The sequence below is a fragment of the Maylandia zebra genome, linkage group LG14 (genome assembly GCF_041146795.1).
Source record: "Maylandia zebra isolate NMK-2024a linkage group LG14, Mzebra_GT3a, whole genome shotgun sequence".
NCBI classification, from domain to species: Eukaryota; Metazoa; Chordata; class Actinopteri; order Cichliformes; family Cichlidae; genus Maylandia; species Maylandia zebra.
This window is the reverse complement of record NC_135180.1, coordinates 484,864-492,771: the sequence shown is the minus strand read 5'-3', so window position 1 is coordinate 492,771 and position 7,908 is coordinate 484,864. Positions and strand designations below refer to the sequence as shown.

The following is a 7,908-nucleotide window of genomic DNA, read 5'->3' as shown; positions in this document are numbered from 1 at the left end:
GACTTCCCCCCAGACAAGTGGCCTGGACTATGGAGCGTGAGGGCACATTGGCAGGGGAGCTGTACAGTCCACCTTTCAACCCGCTCTCAGCAGCATTAGTCTGAAGTGTGGAGGAGCAGGACTGTGGGTTAGGATGGTGCTCAGAGGGGACACAGAGTTTTCCAAGATGTGGCAAGTTGTTTTTGAAGACTTTGGACTTCTTGTAGAGGGCCAGCACTCTGTTATCGAGGCCAGCCTGCACATGGTTAGCTATGCTGTTGTATTTGTGTGAGAAAAGGAGGAACCTTTGATCCTTGATTGGTGACGGTTCTGGTTGTGGTTGAGGATCCTCTGGAGCCAGCAGTGGAGAGTAGGTTTCATTTTGCAGCTCTACGAACATGAAAAGGGCCATAAAATGGTTAAAAAGCTTTTTATGACCACATTAGCTGTTCCTATTTCAACTGCACAAAACACAACTAGTCCCCCAGAGCTATGGAGTGAGGGCCTTCTGGGGGTGCCCAGTGTTGACTTCTGCTACAGCCACATGAGTTTAAGTCTTCACACTGAACATTATTCTTGTTTCCTTTGATTGGTAAACCTCTGCTCATGTTTACGTTTCTCAAGCTCTTTGTTTTTTTCATACCTTTTCCAGCCGTCTTACGATTTGATGCTGCTGTATCAAATTTTTAAACATTTGGTTTTCTTTCCACGTTCGATTGGAAATACAAAATGCATTTATGAAATCTTCAAATCACTGTATCCTAGATTTATTCACATTTTACACAGAATCCATCTTAGGTTGGTTTAATAACAGTAAAAATGATCAATATTTGTCCCTGTAAAACTCTACCTTACCTGGTCGTTCTGTTCTGCCTGTTTTCTCCTGCTCGCTCTCTTTCCTCTGAACACATCACAGTCAACACAAAACAACTAATATCAGCCAACGAGTGACGTTTGTTGGAGTGAAGGCCCGTCAGCGTCTCTACCACCTCAGACGCTTGAGAGACTTCCAACTGCCCTCCAAGGTGCTCAGGAACTTTTACTCGTGCACCATAGAGAGCATCCTGACGGGAAACATCTTAACCTGGTTCGGGAACAGCACCATGCAGGACAGACGAGCTCTACAGAGGGTTGTGCGGTCAGCTGAGCGCACCATCCGCTCCGAGCTCCCTGACCTGCACTCAATCTACAGCAGGCGGTGCTGGACCAAGGCCAGGAAGATGGTGAAGGACCTCAGCCATCCCAACAACAGACTGTTCTCTCTGTTGAGGTCAAGAAAGCGATTCCGCTCCCTGAAGACCAACACAGAGAGACTGAGGAGGAGCTTCTTCCCGCAGGCGATACGGTCTCTCAATCACACCACCACACAGTACTGACCCACACATATGGTTCTTACACACACACTGGACATTCTGGACATTGTTTCACTTCATTACTTAAATCACTTTAAGCATATTTGCACTGCACAAGACATAATGTGGATCGCACAACACTGGACATTATATTCTTCATTTCCAGTTAATACTTGTACAGCTGCTGTTATTGTGTATATATTTATTTAGATTTCTTCATACATTCTTATATAGTTCTATATTGTGTATTTTGTTGTACAGTTATTTTATTTTCAACTTTAATTTATATATTTTATCTTATTCCTTCCTAGTTAAATTTACCCTTTTTAATTTTTCATATTTATTTCCTTTCTTATTCATAGCCTTTTCCTTTTTTGTTTTCTTTAGGTCACGAGCAGTTGTCCAAGCATTTCACTGCATATCGTACTGTGTATGACTGTGTACGTGACAAATAAAAATTTGAATTTGAATTTGAATTTGAATTTGATGTTCACAGAAGTATTGCTGACTTCTAATACTTCTGACGGGGAATCATTTTCTCAACGTACTTTTCTTGTTTGGTCGGGCTGCCCCTCATCCTTCCTCTCGCTCACATCATTCACTGCGAATGAAAACTGACTGTAAGGAAGCTGCCATAGTAACACACTAATAATGCCATATGGACCATAGATGGTATATAAAACATGGACGGAGCTTCTGGGTGGGACAAATGAAGCCAGTGTGGAAATGCTTAAGCCTGCAATCTTTGTGAGGTAACAGCTGTGAAGAAAAGCAGTCTGCTTCTACAGGAGACTCTGTGAAACAGGTTTCTGTCTCAGCCTCAGTGATCACTGTCCGCCTGAATACACATGTGAACTATTTTTAATAAAGCTTGGACATACTATGTTAGCAGCTCATGATTAACAACCCAACCAGCCGGGATGTGGTCTCACAGTCAGACTTGCCCCTCCTCGTCACATCCTGGTTTTGTAACCAGGATGGTGGAGGCAGGAACACTCCTCTCTCAGGGATTTGGACTTCAGAAATAGCGTCGTGGTCGCTTTTATACAGTTTAACATAGAAAAGTCGTTTCCCTCAGTTGAAACTGTATCGTAGAAACAGAGATTTGTAGTGTTATATTGACAAATGTAACAGAAAAACACACTTTTACTAGAATGTGGACTTAAACTGCGTCCATGTAGGAAACAGCTAGCAGTGATGTGGAGACCACAGGAAGTCAGCGACACCACAAATGACTGTGAGCAAAAAAGCGTGTGTCCTGAGATAAGTTTGAGTGATGGCTTAGGCGTCATATAAACGGACGCAGCCTCTGATGTCACGTACGCGTGCAGGTTAGTCAGACCTCCAGCTGACTGTTTAGCCGTCGTTCTCTGACGTCACATGAAACTCAGGTTGAAACTTAAGGTTATGTATATAACCCCGGTTCTCTGAGTAGCATGAGTGAGTGTCTCACTATGGGAACGCCTCCTGCGTGACCTCATCAGAAGCTCAAATACCATTACGCCAGCCCTTACAGGCTGGCTAGGTGACGCCCATGTCAGGAGGGGCCAGTGCCTCCCTATATAATAGGCTGACATAGCGTCACATGTCATTCAAAACAAGCCCACCTCTTCCTCGCTTCCATAGCAAGGAGGGCAGTCTGGTGAGACACTCATTCATGCTACTCAGAGAACCGGGGTTATATACATAACCTTAAGTTCTCTTTCATAGCATTCGTTTCGTGTCTCACTATGGGAGAAATACTGACTCCCGGATTGCCAGACATGCCTGTTAAGAAGACAACTGTCCCCAACAGCACTTCACAGGGGAGAGGCCCCCACCCGGGAAGAACCTGCACTGAGGACCGAATGTGCTAGGTTAGGTGCTGTCACATCTAACCTGTAAAACCTAGCAAATGTATGAGGTGAGGTCCAGCATGCAGCTGCACACACCTCCTGAATAGAAACTCCCCTAAAGAGAGCCCATGAGGTCACCAGACCTCTAGTGGAATGCACACGTAAGCCAGCAGGGGGCTGAAGGCCCCTGCTAGTATAGGCCAAGGCAATTGCCCCTACTATCCAATGGGAGAGGCGCTGTTTAGACACAGGCTTTCCCATATGTGGTTTAGCCCAGGACACGAACAGCTGGTCACTTTGTCTGACACTCTGGGTTCGGTCCATGTAAATGCGCAGAGCACGGACTGGACACAAGGTATGCAGCCGCCGTTGCTCCTCTGAGAAGAAAGGCGGTGGGCAAAAGGCCGGCAGTTCTATAGGGGAACATGTGCCGACAACCTTCGGGACAAAGGCAGGGTTGAGCCGCATACAGACCCACGTATTATCCGAGGAGAACTGAATGCATGACTGATGCACTGAGAGAGCGTGTATCTCTCCCACACGTTTAGCAGAAGCTAAAGCAATTAAAAGAGCCGTCTTCAAGGACAGAAATTTCAACTCAACCTGTTCCAGGGGTTCGAATGGGCAACAGGAGAGCGCAGCCAATACTGTGGGAAGGTCCCATGATGGAGCCAATGGCCTAGACGTAGGCAATTTACGCCGTGCACCCTTCATGAAACGGCATATTAAGGGATGCTGGCCAACAGTCTTTCCCTCAAAACCAATATGGCAGGCTGAAATTGCTGCCAAATACACCTTGATGGTGGAGAAGGCTTTACCCTTATCAATCAGGGCCTGAAGAAATGACAGAATCACAGCCACCGAGCACTGAAAAGAGATGGCCTGTGATTCTAAGCACCAGCTTTCAAACACATGCCACTTAGCGTCCGAGTAGACGATGCTCTAGAACACTGAATAGTGTCGATAACACTATGAGGGAGCCCCACCGTGTTCAGGTTAAACCACTCACGGGCCAAGCCCACAGAGCCAGCCTCTGGGTGGGGGTGGAATATCTCCCCCTGTGCCTGAGACAGGAGGTCTCTGCGTAGTGGTAACAGCCAAGGTGGGCTGCACAGCTGCTGAAAAATCTCCGCCAGCCAGTGTTTCCCTGGCCAGTGCGGGGCTATCAGGATCATATAGTGACTTCTCTCCCTCACTCTGGCCAGAGTTGGAGAAATGAGGGCCACTGGGGGAAAAGCATAGAGGAGGGTTCTCGGCCACTCGTGAGCTAGAGCATCCACCCCGAGTGGAGCTCTCTGATCGTTCAGCGAGTAAAACAGGGGACACTGAGCATCCTCCCTGGATGCATAAACGTCCACGGTCGCCAGACCGAATCGCAGCCAGATCTGCTTCACCACCTCCGGGTGAAGCTTCCAGTCCCCATACAGCGGGTTGCCCCTGGAGAGAAGATCTGCTCCAAAGTTCAAGATCCCCGGCACGTGAGTTGCTCTCAGTGACAGCTGGTGAACACTGCTCCAGACTATCAGTCTGTGTGCCAGCGTGTGTAACTTGGGGGACCCCTGTATGAGAGCATTTGTGTGACAAGTCGCTCCCTGGCGGGTTGGGGCTGCCACCAGCCAATCGTCGATGTACGTGGCCACCCGAATGCCCTTTTTCCTGAGCGGGGCCACTGCTGCCTCGGTGCATTTCACAAACACCCTTGGGCTCAGTGAGAGACCAAAAGGCAGGACTACAAACTCGTATGCCATCCCCTGGAAAGCAAATCTCAGATACTTTCGGTGTGGGGGATATATGGGGATGTGGAAATAAGCATCCCTCAGGTCGATTGATGTGAACCAGTCGCCCGCTCGTACAAACCGTAGCAGCGAGGCGTGCGTCAACATCCTGAACTTGTATGTCCTCAAATGCCGGTTCAGGGCACGGAGATCCAGAATGGCTCTCATCCCCCTCCCCCCTTTCTTTGGCACAAGGAAATACCTTGAATAAAATCTGCTGTGCATTTCCTCGGGAGGGACAATTCTTATAGCTCCTTTGTCTCTCAAGGTGGAAATTTCCTCCAGGAGAAAACTGGCAGACTCGCTCGGAGCACGAGAGTAAACAATTTCTTTGAATTGTGGTGGAGCGACACTGAATTGCAGCCTGTAGCCCTTTTTCAATGTCCTCAGCACCCATGCTGACTGAGTGCAGGTGGCCCAGCTCTTCATGTGGAGAGACAGAGCGCTCACTGGCCACTTCACCGAATATGGCGTTTTGGCGCCCCCTTGTGGTCGCAGCGCGAAACATACGCCATTTCGGCATCCCGTCACCTCTCTCACAGGCGAGCGAGGTGACGGGCTCATCTGCATCATCACAGCCGTGGAAACGCGAGTCTCCACGGGCTGCGTTATGGCAGACGGTGCTCCGTTTTTCAGCATGTTTGATTTTCTCATGTGTTTTGCAACACTCGACAGCGCCCTCGGCAAACTGCCTGGATGCTCGTGTCGGGGCTTTTTTAATACAGAATGCATGAGAGAAGTGCTCGTGAAACAACACTGCGAACTTTGGCTCTCTTTCCCTCTGGCGGGTCCGGTGACAGGAACGCCGGCCCGAGTCAAACACTCTGTGTGGAACATGTCCCGTTGAACTTGCTCTGGAATGGAGCTGGGAGGCGGGAGGGTGGCCCATGAAGGGGGGAAACTGGGTTCGCTCCCGCCTAGAGGAGAGGCTGTCAGGCCGGCCGCTTCTTCCTCCTCACGATCGCGGCAGCGGGGGGAGGAGGAGGGGCCGCTTGAGGTCTGGCCTGGGGAGACTGCTTCCGAGTCCATGGATTCTTAGGGGCCCCGGCAGCCTGGGGGGCTGCTTGCGTCTTAGGCACTTTGGGAATCCTGAAAGCGGGGACCGGGCGAGACGCTGCCTGCGCGAATGACTGGCGCGGCGCTGCTGGGGTGGCGTGCTGGGCCCTCCTCGGCAGGCAGAGTTTCAGAGCCTCATCATCTCTCTTTTTCTCCTCACATCTCTTCTGCATGGATGTAACAGCCGCACCGAAGAGACCGTGAGGGACGACAGGGGGGTCGAGGAGTTCCTCTTTTTCCTTAGTCGTCAGGTTGGTGAGCCCGAGCCAGCGTGCTCGCTCCTGAAGAACCATGAGGCCTGTGGCTCTCCCAGTAGCCTGTATGGCTACCTTGTGGAGGCGGAGGACGTGGTCAGTTATAACGCAGGTTTCTTTCCACACTGTGGTATCTGTGTTAGCTGTCATGTCCTCTTCTAGCTCAGCTTGGTAAGCCATTAGCATAGAAGAGGCATTGTGGGCTCTTACTGACAGAGCCGCTGCCTTGTAGCACTTATCTGTAAGGCTAGACTGGAAGCGGTCTGTTTTGGAGGGGAGAGATGGGGCCGATGAGGACAGAGACGTCTTCGGGTGAAGATGGCTCGCCACCAACGGCTCCACTTGTGGCATCCGGCGGAGGCCGATAGACTCCATCCCCTCACAATCCAGCAGGGAGCTCCCCACGACGGGGTGTTTCTCGCTGCAAGGTTTTGCTTTCCACGTCACCGCTATCTCATCGAGTAGCTCAGGGAAAACAGGCAACACATGCTTCCCCGTCTTTTTCGCCTTCGGCAATTTCTTACCGTCAAAACGAGACTTTACAACCTCTGTTTGTATGGCGGGCCACGGGATGTTGAGCCTAGCGGCTGCGCGCTTGCACATGTCCTGCATGTCGAGATCCAGGGGAGACGGCGGTGTCGGTTTTTCAACCTCGCCGGTAGCCGAGGGCTTTGCAGCCCAGCTGATGCTAGCCAAGGAGGTGGAATCTTCCTCCTCGCCGTCGTCAGACAGCAGGAGCTCCAAGTCAGCCGACTCATCTCCGTCCTCGTTAGCATCTCCTCCCCAGGTGACTCCAGCATCGCGGAAAAACACACGATCTCCGTGTGCCTCCAGCGACGGGAAAGCGGTCGCGATGGGCTGAGGGTCTGCCTCTGCCCAGCTCGGCCCTGGCGTTGCGGCCAAATCATCGGGCATCTCAGTTTCTCCTTGCGCCGCAGCAGCCTCACACAGCAAAGGGTCGCCGCCCGACAGGTTAGCCTGGCGAGCTAGCCTGCGGCGGAGTAGTTTGCGTGGGAAAGCCGCGCAGTGGATACAGTCGTGTGCAGGTGTCAGGGCAGCCTGAGCGTGAGATAAGCCCAGGCATGCCGCACACACGGGGTGTGTATCCCAGGCAGAATCTTCTTGCCGCAAGGACAAAGTTTTGCAACTTCGTTGGCCGTCGTAGCCATGGTTAGCTAGAGGGTTGCGCACGTTAGCGAGACTGACACTGAGTGCGGAGAATATTGCTATTCCTCGCTAACGTGGGTTGAAAAGTGTTGCTACTTTTCTACAGGTATTGCTACCTAATGTGTAAAACCGCTAGCGTCGAAGGGTATCGCTACCTGATGGTGAAGCTAGGGGTACCTTTATTAGCAAAGTGTTGCTACTTCGCTTTCGGAAAGTATTGCTACTTCCCTGGGTGAAAGTATTGCTACTTCCCTGGGTGAAAGTATTGCTACTTGGCACCAGCACTAGCTACAGAACAGTATTGCTACTGCTTGTATGCTAGTGGACAACTGAAAAGCTGGGAACAAAGCGCCCGGCGACCGAGTTGTTCACTCGAATCTGTGGACAGTTTAGCTTTAGCACCCAATAGCACAGTTGTCTACAGGCTTCTGTGAGAAGCGAGAAGAGGTTTTTGAATGACATCTGACGCTATGTCAGCCTATTATATAGG

General features: G+C 50.7%; 1 pseudogene; it reads right to left on the bottom strand.

Moving 5' to 3' along the window:
- Window positions 1-4,157: 4,157 nt before the first annotated feature.
- On the bottom strand, window positions 4,158-5,580 carry LOC143412526 (uncharacterized; annotated as a pseudogene).
- Between the last annotated feature and the right edge of the window lie 2,328 nt (window positions 5,581-7,908).